The sequence below is a fragment of the Schistocerca serialis genome, chromosome 3 (genome assembly GCF_023864345.2).
Source record: "Schistocerca serialis cubense isolate TAMUIC-IGC-003099 chromosome 3, iqSchSeri2.2, whole genome shotgun sequence".
Lineage (NCBI taxonomy): Eukaryota > Metazoa > Arthropoda > Insecta > Orthoptera > Acrididae > Schistocerca > Schistocerca serialis.
In genome coordinates this window covers 89,796,452-89,817,096 of record NC_064640.1, presented here as the reverse complement: position 1 = coordinate 89,817,096, position 20,645 = coordinate 89,796,452, and positions in this window count along the sequence as shown.

Here is a 20,645-nt window from a genome sequence, read left to right as displayed (position 1 = left end):
GGTATGTGAGTATCAGTACTAATTGTTTCATTGGTGGAACAGAGTCTTTTCTTAAAGAAAGAAAAGAATGATGTTAGACAATCTGCTTGTCAGTTCAAGAAAAATTTGCCAGCCACTCCTTCCTCTGTAACGATTATGTTGATTCCATAATTAAAGGTTCCTTTTAGCTGAAAAACAAGCATCTATGCTCTTATAGCACACAGATACCTATTATTTTATGATACGTAGGTATGTGCCTATGTGGATAATATTAGTAACTGAGAAGCACAACAGCTATATTTTGTAATTTTTTTTAAAAAAAGAAGAAAAAGGTACTGACTTTACTGTTAATGTTACAGTGTTAAACTATGGTTGAGTAAGCACAAATAATTTACAAGTGGATCGGAACAACTTTGGGGGGGGGGGGGACAATTTTGGTACTCTGGAGCATTAGTGGGCCTGTGGTCCTAATGTTTTCAATAAAAGTTGGAAAGTTGTTGTCTGAGTGGGAGATAAGAGTGAACAATATTTTCTACTACAGACATAGTCTGGCTGAGTGAACTCGGGAAATCAGCATACAGTCAAGCATTTTGTTATATTAAGAATCATAATGTTGTATTATAATACTGAAAAAGAAGTTGACACATATAGCACCTATGGCTGGTCCGGTTTTTCGGCGTGATAAGGTCTATTTTGGCACTGTCTGCTGTATAAAATGAAGTAGTTCTTTTTAATACTGCAGCAATTGTAACACATGCCAGACACACGAGACTATATTGGCACGAACCTTCAGTTTAATGCACCTAGTGCATAAAAATATCACGACAGTATATCATTCACAAAGTACTAATATCAAATGCTTATTACTACAAATAAACAGCATATGTTACGAAACAGAGAAACAGTCTCAGCTGTCTTGTATATGCTCCAGTTTCTCACGTACGACATCGAAAAGACGAATTACACTTCCTTTAATTGACGAACTCTAGATATAAATTCGGAATCGTCCTATTATTTAAAGTAATAGAATGATATCTCACTTTCTCCTCTTCCTTTATTCTAATGAACTATACTGGCAAAATCACCTCATCACTTTCTGATTCTATAACTATTCCTACCATCGTCGAAACGTTTTTCCAGTTATACTCGCTAACCTGGTCCAAAATCGCCGGGCAAGTTATCCTGAGTTCATACCCTTGTTAGGCGCTATTGCAACAATAGAGCTTAATCGGCTTCTCCCAGAAGATTGTACAACCAGGCCCAGCTATAAGACACTTGTGTAACTTTTACGAGTGCTGCCAAACCTAAAAGTTTTTATCAGTAGTGCCGTTATCCATGATGTGATGAGTATTCTGATGAGTAAGACCGACAAATTAGATGCAATGTAAAGTGTGAGAATATTCAGATATAATACCATAATTGATAAATAATAATTTTATTTATTTCAACAACTCTCACTGTTATCACCTTTGGTCATCTCATGAGTGTGTGTGTAAACAATGCGAATCGATCTGCAGTTAAATGATAACTTGTAATAAAATACCATATTCCTTTCTAAAATCAGACACCTTCTTCCTTCCTTCTCTTAAAATTGTGTTGTTTGTGTGATGTTACTTTTGTTACATATTGGTGTAGTTGACCTCAGATTTTTAGTAAGCCATTTTATATGCTCGTTCAAATATTCCACAGGTAATTATATGAATATAGCTTCAAATGAAATTTACTCATGTGCCTTGACTCCACTGCCACCTGGAAGACTTCTGCTCCATCTCCCTCCTCTTCTCACGTGGCTATCAACAACTTCTTTCAAATCATCCCCCACAAAGACTCTGTCCTCATCAAATAAACCAATCCACTCTTCCACACAGACCTTCTCCCCAAACTCCCCCTCCCCCAATTGCCTTTGCTCCTCACGCCTCTCTCACTCCCTTGAACACCCCACCCCCATCCAAAAAAACCCAAACTCCCTACCATTCCCCTATCCTCACTACCATAATCATAAAGTTTGGTCATGAGATCACAGCAGTGGAGGTGGTCGATAAACTAAATTCCAATCCTTCCATAGGAATCCACACTGCCCAGCGTATTTTCAATGACTGGTCTCACCTTCCTCATGCATGCATTCACAAATCATTCTCCCACAGTCGATCACCATTTTATGAAACGAGCCCTCCTCTACACATGCTGTTACAGAGTCGAACGCTCCAATTCCCCTACCCTCTCCCCCAGCCCCCAATCCCACAGATGCCAAAAGTGCCTCCTATATAGCGACTACATTACTGTTGATTGTAAGAATCCTCCCACATGCACCACTAAGCAATCCCACTTCCTTAAGCACTGTCCCAACCTAGGTTTCCCCTCCCCCATCTGCAACACCTGCAATGACGCTCACACTACCTACTATGCCAAGTGCAAGGCCAAAACCCCACCTATCAAACATGAATCAACTGTGCCTGTCCATCCTATTGACCATTGCAGCAACTTCATCCACCCATATCCCACCACTAAGGACGTCATCCAATTCTTTACCATCATCTTCAAAATATCCACCACTTTCAATGACCACACTCCCTTCAGCAACTCTCCCTTGTTGCCTACTCCATATTCCACCTTAACACCCAAACCACCCACTTGGTAGCCAATCATCATGTCATGACAGCACTACAGTGTCCTATATAAGAACATCTGTTCCCTATTGGCCAACAAACCCCTTTTGATGCATACCCTGTCACAAAAACCCTTTGACACCTCCATCCTTAATTCCTGCAACCACACCACACCATCTGTACCTCTCCCTATGTCCGCCACCACACTGATAACCCCTCCCCTCTGTACAGAGGTGGAGTAATAATTGGCCATCACAGGAACATCTCCATTCAGACACAATCCTAACTCAACAGTCCCTGTGGACACCTTATCCTTCACCTTCTCTTAAAAACCCTAACTCTTACCTGTGCTACCATCTACATCTGACCTAATAATTTCATCCCCTATGATTTTCTCACCACCATCGACCACACTTATTCCACATATATTATTGTTGTTGATATCATCATCCATAGTAGATCGCCTGCAGAACTATGGTGATGGCATTAGTTTACAGACTACCTCCAAAGTGACATTGCTGCCATCCCACAGCAACTGCATCTTGAAAGCAACACCACCCCATATGTCATCCTAGCATCTCCCAACCTCAATGGATGCCTTACTTCAGAAGTCCTTGATCCAATTGGAAGTGAGCACCTACCTGTCCTCCTCACAATACCCTACATGCTGCCCCATCCCCAAGCATCCCATCCCAATCTCCATCCAAATTTGTCCATGACCACTCCTGTGCCAACTGGAATGCCAATGTGAATCCGTAAATACCTAGATAGGAAGCCACCCCCAACCTTCCAGCAACCTGACGATATCTCCCATTCCACAGTCTTCTTGCAGCAGACCTTGTCAGATGCTATCTCGTTCCAATATCCCTACTTAAGCCATGTACCCTCATCATCCCACTCTCCCACTACAAGCTACACTCCTTTTCCACGAATCCTGTCATTTATATCACTCCATCCTACAGACTTGTGACCCGAATTCACTCACATGCCACTGGAAAATACAGTGACACATTAGATATTTACTAAATGCCAAAAACTTCCAGAATGGCGCCAGACATGCACCAGCTTTATGCCACATTCCCAACTAACTCTTCCAGCCACTGGAAAGCGTTCCATCAACTTACTGGCACCCATACCATCAGTCATTGCCTGATTCTTCACTACAACCATTCCTTACCTGACCACCTGAGCAGAGCCAATCACTTTGTATCCTATCTCTCTGCCATCTTCTCCAGCCGTGATGATCCTCACTTTGGCTACTCTCAATTCCCTACTGTCCACCAACACACAGAAACTACAGTGCCACTCTGTCTTCCAGCTTCCAGTACTTGAACAACATACTGGAAACACAACTAAACAACCCAATCACAGTGCAGGACATAAAACAACTACTTCAAAGAAAACGCAGTGCATTCCCTGTTCATGATCGTATAACCTATCAACACCTCAAAGAACGCCCTGTCTCCTTTCTCATCACCCCTGCAATCCTGTATACCAGTATCCCCTCCACAGGTCACTATCCTGACCTGTGGAAAACCTCCGTAAACCTACTTTTCTGTATATCTAACAAATTCCCCACTGGAACCTCACCACTACCGCACCATCTGCCTCATTTCAGTGTTTAGCAAGGACTTTGAATCAATCCTCCCTTATGCATCCACCAACATCTGCACCAACACCATCAACTTCCTATTACCTGTGCACTTCCAATCAATTATGTCCACCTTATTGTGTCTTTCCTATCCAGTTGCCCCTCCTATGTCATTGTCAACAACACCAATTCCCATACCTTCCTCTCCACTATAGGAGTGCTCTAAGGTTTCATTCCTTCTCCTCTCCTTTACCTCTTACACACAGCCAATATGCCCAACTCACCTCCTTTCATTCACCTCCTTCAGTATGCTGATGACACCACTTTTCTTGCACTCTTTCCTACGCTCTTAAAATCCCAACAATTTCTCCAAATCCACCTCAATCAGTTTACCTCCTGGTGCAACCAATGACTCCTTAAGATTAAACCCTCCAAAACACAGGCAATAATATTAGGATGTGGCACCCACACCTTCCGTCTCTATTACTTCTACCTCACTGTTGATGACTGTCCTATCCAACTAACTGGACAATGGCATTACTGCAGTGGTAATGACGATTCCTATCAGACCACTAAACTTAAGCACTATGAGACCTTCCCGTCTCCTCTATACCTCTTTTGTTAATGATAACCTTACCTTTTACAATAAACTATGAAACCTTTCCTTAGGATTTCTATCTCTTGCTTAATAATAACAAATGAAATCTTCCCTTTGAAATTTATTCTCTTTATCTATCTTTGCATACAAATGTAATTGCTGCTTATTAAAAGTGATTTTCTGATTATTTCGACGAAACATAGAATGTGTCGTCGTCGTGGCCCTCAGTCATTATCTGCAATAACCCAAAACTGTTCCTTACCTTTTTTACTGTTACTGGATTACCATCTGGCTGCTACATCAAACTGCGACATGAATATACTGACTCTGTTTTACTATACTCTATTAGCTGCTGGTGGGCTTTCATAATAAGTGGCTGTATTTATTACCAAAGCTGACGTTATTCTTTAAGAGCAAAGCTGACGTTATTCTTTAATTAATTTGACTGAAGTTACGTAATTCATTGTTAAACTTTTTCTTGACAACAATAAAATTTTGCAAAGTTTCACATTGATGGTTTTTGGGATGGATTATAATTAGAAATGCAATATTGCTGGCAAAAGTTAATTATATTCTTAATGAAATGATTTTACAAACCTTCAAATGGGACTTACTTCCTACAATAATCTTACAACTAGCAATGCACAAACATACCTTCAGTAGTCTTGAGTTTCTCAAAAAATTAATTCAATAATATTAGTTCCTCTCGTTATAATAGTTAGCTGATATCTCTGTACATCCCTTTATAATGTCTTGTAAATCATAGCTAGTGGCTGGCAGGCACACCGCTCCTCTCAACCTCTCGCTTCAGATCTGCTACTGACTTGCTTCACTTCTCGCTTACTACTGACTTCCTACGATCGCTAAAGTGCGGTCTCTCATGCCAACAATGCTTTCTGGTGCAGACAATCCCTACTACCATTACAAAATGTATCAATGCGCGGTCTTTCCCGCTCTATTCTTAAAATGTATCCATACGCGGTCTCTCCCGCCCTTTTTAGAATTATATCAATTTGCGGTCTCTCTTGTCAACAATACCTTAATTCAGACATTCCCTGCTACCACAATTACTTCCAACATGACAAATATTAATTATTCCTACGTAATCCTATTAATGAAATATAAACATCTTTCATAAATTGTGATTTGACAATAGACAGTAGAAATATACACGTGTTACAGCAATCCAGCTGGACTAGCACTAGGATGGGTGACCAAACGGACTGCTGAGTGCTGTTGGCAAGCGGGGTGCACTCCGTCCCTGTGAGGCAAACTGAGAAGCTACTTGACTGAGAAGTACTGGCTCCAGTCTCATAAACTGACATATGGCTGGGAGAGCGGTCTGCTGACCACACACCACTTCATACTTGCATGCAGTAACTTCTGTGGGCTGAGGACGACAAGGCATCCAGTGGGTACCGTTGGGCCTACATGGTCTGTTTGTGCAGAGTTTAGTTTTTTGTCCAACTAACTTACACACTAAAATAGCTTTGATTAATCTTCACCAGCAACTAACGTAGAAACCTCACCTACGAACCATCCAAAAAAAAACCACAATAGACTAAAAATGCAGAAGCTACTAACTGGCTGAACATGGGGGCTACAGCCCTCCATGTCCTTCATACATACAAATCCCTGATATGCCCTATGCTTTGGTATGCTAATATTGCATAGGTATATGCCCCTCCCAAGTCCTATAAATCCCTCCCAGTTGTTGAATGGCATGGCTTCCATGTCGCTTTCTGCATCTGGTTACCTTTCCCCACAAGGATCCTTCATCAATTTATCAAAGTTCCACTTCTCCTCTCTCACCTTGAACTCCTCCAAATAACATACTCCACCTACAAACTTGAATTCAACAAATCTATAGTGTCCCAACTCCTTTCCAGTCCTAATGTCCATCAGCACATCTACGTGCACACCCCACCAACACACCACTTGCACACCCTCTATGTCCTCTCCCGAAGAAATATCAACCATCTCACTCTTCTAGACCACGAACTCTGCCCTGACATATATAGATCCTACCAACTCTGAATCCACTCCACCCTATCCACACCCTCAAACGGCTCCCTAAACATCCTCTCCCAATTCTCTCTCCATACCACACCTCCTCATTTTTCCCTTCCCTGCCACTGCCGGCCACCTATTTCTTTCAAATTTGTTACCTGTCTCTCCTGGTCCCCCACAACCTTCTGTATCTCATCATTACCTCTTCCCAGACCTCAGTCCTCAACACCACCACTCTCCCATCTCCCTCCATGCCCATCTTTCTTTTCAGCAACAATCTACCACCCTATGGTAGGTCCTTTTCCACTTTTAGTGAAAGTGCTCAGTGCTCCGTTTTTAATGTTCAGAGTCTCTTCCGCTGTGTTCAGTGTGTTTCAGTTGCTTTTTCAAGTGTTCAGTGTCCTACAAGTGTTTTACAGTGTTTTTAACTGTGCTGTCTGGCCACATATTTATTACTATATTTAAATTATTTATGAAGACAGCATTATTTCTTGTTCTCCCATTACCATCACCTTTAAAAAAAAATTAAATGCATGCTAACTAAGTCTCCTTGTTTTATGTTTAGCACCTAAGTTAGTGTATAATTGTAGTATATAAGAGTTATGGACCAAAGCTCATATTGGTTAAAAAATTCAAGGATATAAACAAGGATGTAATTGCACAGGTGTCCTGAATCAAATCTCATTGCCTATACCGAAAACACCAAATTCTCATTTTAAAAATTTACAGATCTAATGAATTTTATTCTTTATAAGTAAGAACCATTAAACCTCATTTCTCTATAATGGAAAAACCAAATTTTCAGTTAAAAATTTACAAATCTAATAAATTTTATTCTCTATAAATAAAAACCAACAAATTTCTTTTGTCTATTCATAAAATACTTAATTACCATTTTCTCATTTAAAATATTTTCAATTCTAACAAATTTAATTCTTTATAAATAAGAAACATCAAATCAAGTTTACCTATAGTAAAAAAATCAAATTCTCATTTTCTCATTTAAAAATTTTCAAATCTAATAAATTTTATTTTTTATAAGTAAGAACTATTGTACCACATTTGCCAGCACCAAAAAAATCAATTTCTCATTTTCTCATTTAAAATTAAAAATTTAATAATATTTATTCCTTGTAATTAAGATCTATCAAACCTTAGTTATCAATATCATCGATTAAAATTGAAATTAAAAGTGTCAAAAGCACATTTAAACCATAAACATTTTAATAAAAAATTTTATTCTACACAAATACCACCAAAACAAAATGAACAACAACGCTGATCTATTTAAAAACTATAGTCATTATAAAAAGGAATGTATTTCTTGAGTTATAGTGATTTAGAAAATTATTATTAAGTTCGTTATTCAAATGTAACTAGACAAGATCTGTAGGAACTTAATGATTATTTTAATAAGGAAGAATGAAAAAACATATGAAGAAGAGAGAAGTAAGATATAAAAATATAAAACCTCTTCAATCAATTTGAGAACAAAAATTAAAAGTATTATCCAAACTTAATACAGAAAAAATAATCAATCATATTGTTAATACAATAGACAATATTAAAAACAGTGACAATGATAATGAAATAAATAAAAAATCTTTAAAAAATTCATCACCTCTGTAAAAAGCAAGGAATGGAGGAATATTCTAAACCTATAAAAAGACAATTAATCGATCTCATCAAGAAATCTCAAGGTATAATAATAACAATTATGGTTTGAGTAAAAATCCTTAAGTGGCCTTTGGAATGTATGTAAAACAAAAAAATTTAATCATTATTCTAGAATTCATAAACAACAATTAATCGATATTATCAATAGATCTGAGGTAAAATTGCAACATCGATATTGGGAGTTTTTTTAAAACTTTAGGTGGAGAAATTTTGAGAAATCAGCAGAAAGATTATAAGAAAAATTACCAGCTTTCAGTTCTCTGGTCAATGAACGTTTTCCAAATTATTGAAACAACTTTATAGAATAGTTTATGCTTTTAAATCAAGGACAATATCTTATACAATTAACACTAATGATAATACTGTTAAACAATAACAATTTTTTAGGCAAATTAAACTAGAAATAATAATTAATTATGGAATATCTTATTTCAAAGAAGATTATTTGAAGTTAACGTACAATTTTTGTAATTTTAAAAGACAAGGTGTAATACAATAATTTAGTTTTAAAACAAATAATCAAGTTTTATTGAGAACAGAAGATTTAGATCATTATTAAAAATCAATACTTAAAATTTTAACTGAAATGGAAGAATTGCAAAGAAAAAACTGGAAGGCATTTATATTATATAGATAGATTATAATTAAGTATTAATCGATTTACCAAAAGTAATTGAACATGAAAAAGTTACAGTTAATGTAAAAAAATGCGGATCAAATATGTTTTTCATTCGATAAAATCAGTTCTATAGCCATCAAATGATCATGTAGAAAGAGTTAATAATTATAAATATATTGGATTATAATAAGATGAAATTTATGAAAAAGGGAAAATAACTTTTTCGGTTCAGTTAACAAATAATCCAAGCTTTGAAAAGAAATCAAATATTTGAATTAACATTTAGGCATGTTAAGCGAAGAAATGAGAAAAAATTATTAAACACCTTCTTTATCACACACAAGATAAAAAATAAAACTAAAGATGAAAATAATTCACAGTATTGTGGGTAGAAATCTATCTTGATTAAATAGTTAACATAAAAGCAAACACAATGGAAAAATTTAACTTTGTTATAGATGTTGAATATATTATAATTCACAAGGTAAATTAAGCATCATAAAAACGATTGTAAAGAATATACAGAAATAAAAATATATATAAATATAAATTGTCAAAAAACTGTATTTCGACGTTATAATCATTCATTAAGTGTACCTTTTGTAGGTAATGCAGATTTTAATTGTTTATTAAAAGATATTGACACTTGTCCATCAAATTGTGAAATATATTTTATTAATAAATATCAAAAACATTTACTGATTTCATTCAGTTATTCTGTTAAATATTCTAATGGACATTATAAAAATCACGTTACGTATCCTGGTAAAGACGACACAAAAAATTTGTTGAAATATTAAAAGAATAATCTGGAGCAATTGCTAAAATATTTAGTAGAAATATTCCAGTCATAATGGCTAAAGAAGGTGTAATCAATTTCAAAATTCAGAAACTTTTTTATTTTTAGAAAATAATTTGATTTTGGAGAAAAGAAAGTAAGACACCATTGTCATTTAACAGGAATATGTCTAGGAGTTCTACATGAGGAGTGTAATCTTAATTATCAGAATCCTATATTGTTTCCAGTTCATATTCAAAATTTAACAAATTATTATGTTCATTTGTTTATCGAAGATTTAGCAATAGATAATAAAGACATTGATGGAATTCCAAATACTGAACCAAAATATAATTCTGTTAGTAAATATGTTGTAATGGATTAACAATAAGATTTTTAGATACATTTAAATTTATAGCTTCAATTATTGATAAAATATGTTCTAGCAATTTAGAGAAACAGCAAAATATTTTGAAAGTGAACAGTTAAATTTAATAATTTAAAAGGGGTTTGTCCTTACGATTACATGGATTCTGTAGCAAACTTCCAAGGAAAGAAATTACCAATAAATGAATATTTTGATTTGAGAATTAGTAAAGATAATATTTCTGATGAAGATTAGAACTGAGCAGCAACAGTTTGGAAGAAATTCAATATTAAAAATTTAGATGAATATACAAAATTATGTTTAAAATCCAACATTTTAATTTTAGCTGATATTTTCGAAAATTTTAGAGATACATCTATTACATCTCATAAACGTGAACCACCTTGATATTTTACTGCACCAGAGTTATCTTGTGATTCTATGTTAACCCTAGAATGGTCATGCGAAAAATAATGTCAAGAATGGTCAGGCTGGGTCTGTGGGACCCAATAAATTAATCACTTGTAGCAAATGACAAACAGTATGTTTAGATAAAATGTCGAATTTTATTTTGATTAGGTAGTACTAAATGCTATAGTGACATTAGTTCAGCTTTCTGCATCATACAACAATTACTGTAAAAAAACTGAAACATATACATCATTGTAGTACTAAAAGTCATTAAACTGAAAATACAAGTAAATTTGTCTGAAATAAGAATATAAATGAGAGTAATTTGTAGAAATAAGAAACAAAAATGATTAACTTTCGTTGTATAAATGGAAATCATGAATTTGAAGAAATGTTCATGAAATATCGTCCTCTGAAGTTATCACTTTTCAAAACAGTTGCCGCAAACCATTTCTGCATGTGCCAAGCATAACCACAATTTGCAAACTTTGCAAAAGTACTTACCTTTGCTGTCCTTGCATTTGTAGCATCTTCACTTTTCCCTGGTTGTGGATCTTCGACTATTCTTGGTTCTTTGGTACTGGAGAGGTTAGAGGCAAGCCTGCGAATATGGCGCAAGAGGTTTGCTTGGGTTGCGCACATTGTCAAATATTGTGTTATGAGATACTTTTCTAGTGTTCTGAGGTATTCTCATCTAAATGATACATTTTTGTTGGCTTTGAACACAACGCAGGCATTGAGAGCTGCAATGTTCAACAACGGAGGTCACTGTCTTGTCCCTCTAGCAACAGTATATTCACCACACATAACATCAACGACGTCTACGCCGCCCTTGGTTTTGTTGTAGTACTTTATTATACTTGCTTTTTTCTTTCCACCGCAGTCACTGTCAATTTCATCATCATGGTGCATTGGCGACAAAATAAGTACTGTTTTGTTCCGTTTTGGTGCATATGAAAGTAATTTGACATCTTACTGAAGTCCAAACACACTTGAGTACTCTCTACAGACTTTTTGGGTAAAAAGTCAAATGGAATTTCACGCATATTTTTTTTTACGTACCAACAACTGTAATATTCTTTTCTTGCAATTGTTTTTTGACGATTGGGTAAGAAGTAAACCAATTGTCTATGGCCAGATATCTTCCAGACCCTTTTACTGGGTCTACAAGACGGAAAACATCATCTGCCTTGTTACTGACTTTGAAGAATGCAAGAAAGAAGAGAAGAACAGAAGATGCAAGATGAAGAAGGGCAGAAGACAGCAAGATACTTTTCCCTCCTATCCTACAAAGCAAATTGCTACAAACATCTTTCCATGAACTTTGAGGCATGGCAACTACCACAACGACCACTCCAAAAATAAACCTTGAATCGCCAAACAAATACAAGTGACGGTCCTTGAGGTTGTGCACCTGCATAAACTTCCAAATGATTTAATCCTGAACCTGCACCTGCCTCTGTATGGAACGAGCATTTCGTCCATAGTAACGTTTTCTGACAGAGCAAAATATGCTCTGCAGTTGGAGACAAACATTTCAAGAATGGTTCTTATGGCTGCAAGATTATCTTGTGCTTTTCTTTCTTCCCTTGTGCGGATATTGTCAAACCTGATACAACTAGTGAAAAATCTGAACCTCTTCAGTGACATACTTGCACCAAAGGTTTCTATTCCTGTCCCATTGTAAGACTTCATGGTCTCCTGACCTTCATTGCTTACATATTCCGCTCTCACAATCATAATCTGCACATCGAAAGGAGAGGACTAGGAACGAATATTCCAACAGTAATAATCGTAATCCTAACATCAATAATTTCAGGCAATTTAACAGACGAGGACAGTGGCAGAAACATTAACCAGAATAATTGGTACCGAAATAGGAATGGTAATGGACACTGATACAGTGGCGGATGTGGGTTTAGAAATCAAAATGCCAATCGTCAAGGGTACTTTGAAAGAGGTCACAATGTTAGAAACAGCAACTGGCGGGACCAGGGCGCGAATAATTACCGAGGAAATTATGGCCCACAGAGACAAGAACAACACAGCAAAGAGAAACCAGATGTCGAAGGCCACCAAATACTGCAAAACGTAAAGATTGATCTGAAAAATCTGGAAGTGGTTAGGCAAACTAACGTCCACCCTATCTTATACTAACCACTAAATAAAAGTTAAATTAATAGATCAACAAAATAACACATTAATTAAAAGTAAAAGAGACACAATACACACTAACAATCTCTTGTAGTATCAAGTACACTACAACATGCACACAAACAATGAATGGTACACAGCAATTAAAAGAATGAATAAGTGGTAGGACATAATTAGAATAAAGAAAAGAAATCATGTATATACAATAATTTTACCACTATCAGAAAATTATTGCATTATATAAAATCAGAGTTTTTTGTAAATAACAAATATATGTAAAACAAAAATTGTAAATATTTCTATACATCAGAGGGACATCACCACCAACACCAATCACCAGCTCCCTTAACACCAGATGCTTCGAGATAGCGACGGAGAGGGCACAGACATGTTGAGAAAGCACTTAGGGCAATAACAACAACATGAAAACCAACGCCACACTGCAAATGCAGGTTGCAACCAGGTTGAACTTCAGGAGGACAACACGCAGCACGGACATTTCATATGTCACGACATTGCTACACAAAAGAAGAGCATGGGGAGAATTATAATACGACGAGACGACAATGAAGGTAGAAAAAGTTACTAAGCTCTACAAACTCATCAAGCAACATTTGGAAAGGCAGTCAGATCCTACAAATCCTATATCACTAAAATTCACATATTCCCAGCCCAAGAAGAACAGAAGAATGCAAGAAAGAAGAGAAGAACAGAAGATGCAAGATGAAGAAGGGCAGAAGACAGCAAGATACTTTTCTCTCCTATCCTACAAAGCAAATTGCTACAAACGTCTTTCCATGAACTTTGAGGCATGGCAACTACCACAACCACCTCTCCAAAAATAAACCTTGAATCGTCAAACAAATACAAGTGAACGGCAAACAGAATATTAAGTAGTACCAACCAACATTATCTAAAAATAGATTCAGCAAAATGAACAGTATTCTCCCTACTACATCATCAAATTGCCATACCGAACCAAGTGTGAAGTACCAAGACTTCACAGCACAATAATGGGTGACGATCGTCGGTAGTCTACTACAATCATTGAACTGCCATACCACACTAGGTGTGACAGTAAAGGAGTACAAGGGCATCACTGTATATTCAGTAAACCACAGTCATGAACAACCATTGGTTAGAATACCACCTCATGATGACAACGTCAACAAATAAGACCCGTCATTACATGCTGTAGTGCTTCTCACATAATTTGTGACACCCATATAAATGAGTCGACACCTTGCAGTACTTCAATGGAGATTGGCAAGCACAGAAACTGACAGAGCAGCACAAAACGAAAAGATTATTTCGAAAACTAAATAAATAAATAAATTCTCTCTGTACTAAAACAAGTGTAGATTTATGAAAATTATATACATTTGTAATATGATATTTTTCTTCTCTTTCTTTGTAAAAGTAATTATTTTTATTATGTTTGTATGGTCCATAATTTATAGATACCTTAAAACGTTTTGTAAAGAAACTTATTTAGTATAGTTATATAATCTCACAAACTCATGGAAAGTCTATTTATTTCTTTTATATGTAGTATTAGAAAAGGATTTAGGCAGAATTTTCATTCTTTAAGTAACATTCAAAAACATCTTTTTGGGGTAATAATATTAATACCGAAGATAGAATTAAGAGGAAACACTTCTTCATTCTTACACAAAAAAACGGTAGTGACACATACAGAAAAAGATAACACCTAAATAAACAAAACAAAGTAACACAACAGAGCTTTTGCGAACATTTATGCAAAGCCTAACTGAACGAAAGAGATAACCACACCAAGACATAATACACTGTACACTTACGAGTTTAGAAAAATTAATATTGTAAAAACAATTTTTGGAAATGAAAAAGAGGAACAGAGACACGTAATAGCTATGGCAAAGAAAACTAATTTTTGTAAAGTTCATTTCTGCAGAGCAACAAAACACAAATTATATAATTAAAAAATAGAAAGAATAGCTATAAAGAAAGCATTAGAAAAAAAATGTTAAGAATGGCTGAGAAAAGTTTATTGGAAAATCTAAAAGAACAATTTTTGCCTGACTTTGTCAATGTTTTTTTCGGCATTGACAAACCCCAGACAAAAATTATGTCAGAAGGATGGAGGTATGTAAGATGCCGTGGTGTCCTGACCTTCGTTGCTTACATATTCCGCCCTCACAATCATATTCTGCACATCAAGACGCTTCATTGGAACCCAAACTCGATAAGATAAAGTCAATGTTGTATGAAGTCAAGTAAACAATACGCAAATAACAAGTGCGCATCACAGTTGCGATACTCGAGGCTGGTGTACACACACACACTCAAGACACGACGGTCACTAGAGCTTTTAGTTCGGGAAAGGCGGAGCACACGACGAGAAGCCGGTCCCTTCAGAGGACGACTCAGCCTAACTACGTCGGACGGCGACCGCCCGTGGAGCGGACAGCGTTTGCCCGAGTGAAAGGGGAGAACAACACCGTGTTTGGCTTAAAAGCAAATTCCGCTACATTGTGTGGGAGTGCCCAGCCTACACATTCTTTACAAACACGGCACGCAGTTTCAGACGTTTTCACAGGGAGACAGCAAACGTCAATGCTACAGATTTCCTGATTGGTCGCCTTAAACGAAACGTCGTTCTCCCGTTTTAGAAGAGCAATGCTGATTGGCAGCCGATATTTCTGACACCTTGAGCTGAAGGAGTAATGGAAGAGACCTAAAGATATACCCCTTCATATCTGGCATGGAGAGGGGCCGTTCCATTGTCGCTCTTGGAGCGAGAACACGTAACGAGAACGTATGTGCTCGTACGTGTACTCAAAGAGCGAGGAACAAGTCTCTCCTCAGTACTTCACAGGGAAAGCACGTCTGTCGAGAGCGAATCGGAGTGCGACTCCATGTTGAGTCCTTGCGATTAAGTGTTGTTCACTGTGGTGGCTGCCACACTTATTGTGGGGTGTGAATGGACAGAGTTATAGTTAAACGCCTGCGAGCGAATGTTTGAGTGGCATCGTGGTGGACTGGTTATCTGACCGGTGTACCACGCCAATAGTTAGACTAGAGGCGAATAGGAGTCCTTGAGCTCATCAAGGCATAGGGAGAGTTTGATTGGCAAAGGTCAATCCAGATAGAGCGAGAGTTATCTTATTTGTCAGCAGCCGGCCGCGGTGGCCGTGCGGTTCTAGGTGCTCGAGTCCGGAGCCGCACTGCTGCTACGGGCGCAGGTTCGAATCCCGCCTTGGGCATGGGTGTGTGTGATGTCCTTAGGTTAGTTAGGTTTAATTAGTTCTAAGTTCTAGGGGACTGATGACCACGGCAGTTGAGTCCCATAGTGCTCAGAGCCATTTGAACCATTTTTTTGTCAGCAGCGAGCGGCGCAGACAGCAGTCATCGCAGCTTACGGTATTGTGCACTACAGCTCTTGCAAGCCCCATATTTCCTCCACAACAATACCCTTCACTGCATCTCACACGCGACAGTCCCGACCGTACCTAGCAACATTCTAACGGATAACTATTCAAGTTGAGTAGGCGCGGCTCTCAGCCATTCTGCCAAGTCAATAACAATCTTAAACTTTGTATAGAAATTTCATTAGCGAATCCTATCCTTGAGAGGTAACTTCACATTCCGAAAATAAACCAGAAATAACTTGTTCAGTTCATAACTAAAAGTGCCATTGCGATTTCTCAGAATTTTTGCAAAATAAATAATAATTTTCGTTTGTTTCATGTTTTTCTTACACTAACTAGCACTACTCCAGTACCCAAGTATCCCACTAGTTATGTAAGAAATTTTGTGAATTTTTGTGTCCTTTCCTTACGACGGACGACTCCAGAAGATATTTATTGCTGAACGTTATTCAGGCATTTCTCCATAGAATGTTAGGAGCATCTGTCTGACTTCTGTAGTAGTATGTGGGGGGGGGGGGGAAATTGCATCTTGCAGGAGCCACAGGGTAAATGGTACATCTCAGATTAATCCATTGCGCAGAATGGCAGAATAGCAATCACGCACATTACAGACCATCTGTATTCCAAAAGTCTTCAATATTCATTTTACCATTCCAGCTAAGTAAAGTAGGCGAAAATGTGCCTTCAGTTCATCAAAACTGGTAGGCCTAGGCAATGTTTGGGTCACTTGCATAATTGTTTTGAACTGAATCAATATAGATACTGGTTCATTCAAGAACTGTATCAATCAATGCATTGCTAAAAAATAACTGCCATGATTCTAGCAGTGAATGTACATCCATCTAGCTAGAATACGTCCAGGCAAATGCATTGTAATTATGTTGTGAAATCTTATTTATTTAATTATTTATTTATATCCCATAAATCCAATACCGCGAGGCATTCGCATGGATGTAGGATGTGTCAGAATTATTACAAATAATACAAAAGGAATACATAAAAGTACCTCTTGCAAGAGGATATGTGGCATAAGACAAAATACACATTAATAGGTATAGAAAAAATTACATTATAAATATGGTACATCTTAATAGCTAAATGAAAGACACAGTAATGTTAACAGTGATTGTGAGTATCATAATGCATAATAGCACATCTTGTTCGAACGCTTTGTGGGAAACATGTTTTTCGCCATTTAGTTGCTTCATTCCTTCCTTTGTAATAGTGTATAGGTGATGTACCTCAGTCAGCTAGAGGATCTGTACCTGAATCAGTAATAGCAGGGGCATCGGTGTTGGCAGATAACTGAACACCATCCTCTTCATCACCACTTATTTCACTATTGCTGTCATGATCACTGTTTACTTCGAAGTCCGAGCCCTCATCAGATTCGCCTGCTTCGGTCTGACCATCATAAAAAATTCTGCAAATTTCACTGTAAGGAAGACTTTCTCTTGCCATGTTATACTGCAGACTACTGACAATGATAATTCGGTGTTAGGACACCACACATAGTTCACAAACTAACTAGTTACTCAATAATACCCCAAAATAAAAATGAGCTTCGGCAGAAATTAGTTAGGTAAACACTTGGGCTGCGTCTGACAGACCCGTGCACTATTTGAAAAACTGCCAAACAATGACTAAACAAAGAAAAACCTTATTCACGACAATAACGCTTTCTCTCGAATGTTTCAGGAAGGTAGCAGGGCGCTCGAGCCAAATCAGCAACTATAAGAATATAAATTCAGTGAAACAAAAACCAGTGGGTCTCACAGACCCATGCCGACCATTCTAGGGTTAAAAAAGAGAAAAGTTGGATTAGATTTATTATACGATTAAGGTATGATTTTGTTTCTTCAGAAACGTATTTGAGGTGAAATTTCTGAAAGTATGAAAAGATACCATAAATCATATTATAAATATATGATAAATTTTACATCAACAAAATAATGGAATTATATTGCGTATTTAGATGCAAATAATTTATATAGTTGGGCAATGTCTTACCTTTTACCATCTAAGGGCTTCCAGTCATTAGATGAAAACTGCGTTAATGTAGAGAAAATACTTAAGATGACATATGATTATAAACATGGTTATATTTTAGAAGCCTATTTAAAATACCAAGAAAATTATATGATTTACATAAAGATATACCATTAGCACCAGAAGGACATAAATTACTAACAACTTTACATAATAAAGAGAAATTGTTTTATATTATAGAAATCTTAACAATGATTAAATCTTCGATTAAAATTAAAGAAAATTTTAAGAATGTTATCATTTAAACAATCAGATTGGTTGGAGAAATACATTGATTTTACTACTGAGATGCGACGAAGGCAGCTAACGAGTTTGAAAAAGATTTCGACAAATTAATGAATAATTCAGTTTTTGGAAAACAGTGGAAAATATTAGAAATAGGCAAAATATTATAATAATAACAGATCCAAAAAGATACACGAATTATATCTCAAGAACAGATTATGAACATATTATCGTATTTCCAGAAAATCTTGTAGCAGTTCATATAAAAAAATTAAAATAATATTGAATACACCAATTTTTTGGAATGAGTATTCTAGAAATTTCGAAAATAAAAATATATGATTTTCATTATAAAGTTATGAAACAAAAATAAGGTGAAAATATTGATTTATCTTATATCGATACTGTTTCTTTAATTTATGATGGAAGAACTAAAGAATCTTATGACGATATGAAGTCAATGATTGGATACTTTGATATAAATGATTATCTGAGAAAAATTATTTATGGACTTCTACAAGTAAATAACAAATACATAGGAAAAATGAAACATGAAAGTTGTAAAGAGTATGTTAGAAAATAGGCAGCTAACGATTTTGGAAAGTTTAAGAAAGAAAATGTATGCTTATAAAATTGCAATAAGGAAGAGAAAAAATTTAAAGGTGTTACGAAATCTGTTGGGAAAAATGAAATCAGTTTTCTATTTCTAAAAACCATTCCAATAGCAAAATAAGACAGTGTACAAAAATGAATTTGATAAGATCATTTAAACATGAATTGCTTGCCGTTGAATGTAATAAAATTGTTTTAAGTTCTGATAATGATAAATGCGTAGCATTACTAGAGGGAATTAAAACACAACTATGTCATCATGATAAATTAATCCCAAATAAAATAAAAGATGATAAAAATGACTTCTTATGATATATAGGCATTTATAGGAAACTAAAGAAATAAGAAAATTTATCAGTTTTTAATATTGTTTCAAGATATTATAATTTCTTATGTTTTTCTAAATAAACATTACAAATTTTCCACAAAAACATTCAACTTTTTATAATCTTTTTCTTTATCTTTTTAACACGTTTAAGCTATTTTCTCATCTTTTGGATGATCATAATTACGAAAATTTTTGAAGAATTTCTTCATTTAAAAAATAAATGCTTTATTATGCCAATTACGAAGTCATTTCTTTTGTATCTGTTTTTTACATTCATTACAGCCCGATTGTTAAGGGAATATTATGTTTTGTTATTTTAATTTCTATGTGAATTTCTTTTTCTTATTTGCACAATGTACAATTCACTTTATTTTTGCTTCCCATTTACAAAGAAAAAAATTATTAAGGTAAAAAAAACTATATTAAATTTTATTATATGTAAATGATGTCCCTATTGGATTTAAAAAGTTAGAAACTTATGTATAACAGTAAATCTTTTAATAATTATTTTTGAAAATAATAATTTATGGTTTGACCCCTGAAATATATGTGGTATTTTGTAATATTCGAATTACAGAAAAGCCTTAAGTGATAATGTTAAAAGTAAATATATTTAAAAAATGTAGATTTGAAGTGTAACAAGGAAGTTACGCTTGCATTGCTATCAAATGTTATAAACGAACACATATTATTATCATCAAAAATGCCTTTGGCAAAAATTTTTCATTATTGGGTTTATGAGGAAGTTTTACCTCCCATTCGAAATTATGGTGATATAAAATAAATATTAATGTAAAACATCTCAAAAAAGCTCAGATAAATCAATTAAAAGATGTCAATAAAAGAAAGATAATTAATAAAAAGACAGATGTACACTCTAGTAAAACTATAGGAATTTTATGTGAAAAAAATAAACGAAAAATTAATTTATTACCATATGTTGTCGCTCCATTAAGCAAACTATATTTAAGACCAACTTTTTCTATTTTAAGATTAAATGATTGTAAATATGAATTTTATGTTATGCAAACACAATTTTAAAATGTACGAAATTAAATAAGATATTATCGAAAGCATCTAAATTGTGAAGAATTTTTACAATTGATTGTATTACAAATTCAGTAAATTTATATCACCGACTGAAAGAAAGATTAAAAGTTATTTGCCAGCAACATTATTTCAATATTTTGAATAATTATTCATATAAGTTCTGCATGATGATATAAATACT